We start from the raw sequence: 286 nt of genomic DNA, 5'->3' as shown, positions 1-286 counted from the left end.
GGTGCCCTTGGAGCCCCACCCCCTGCCAGCCGCCTGCCCAGCCCGGTGCTGGCTGCTCTGCCCGGTGTCCAGCGCTGCGCTACCGGGATGGCACGAGAAGCCTGGCTGAGTCCTGATGGGCACCAAGGGGCTGGAGCCCATCACCCCTTTAGGAGGGCAGTGATATGGGGGAGGGCAGTTTGTCCAGGGGCACCGTGCAGGGGTGGGCAGCCCAAGGTGCAGCCCCGTGCCAGCCCTGAGCTCCATGAAGGCAGAGAGGTGCGGGGTCTGCCCTGGGAGCTGAGCC

Source organism: Antrostomus carolinensis, unplaced genomic scaffold (assembly GCF_000700745.2).
Source record: "Antrostomus carolinensis isolate BGI_N321 unplaced genomic scaffold, ASM70074v2 scaffold33478, whole genome shotgun sequence".
NCBI lineage: Eukaryota > Metazoa > Chordata > Aves > Caprimulgiformes > Caprimulgidae > Antrostomus > Antrostomus carolinensis.
Note: the sequence above shows the minus strand (reverse complement) of the source record.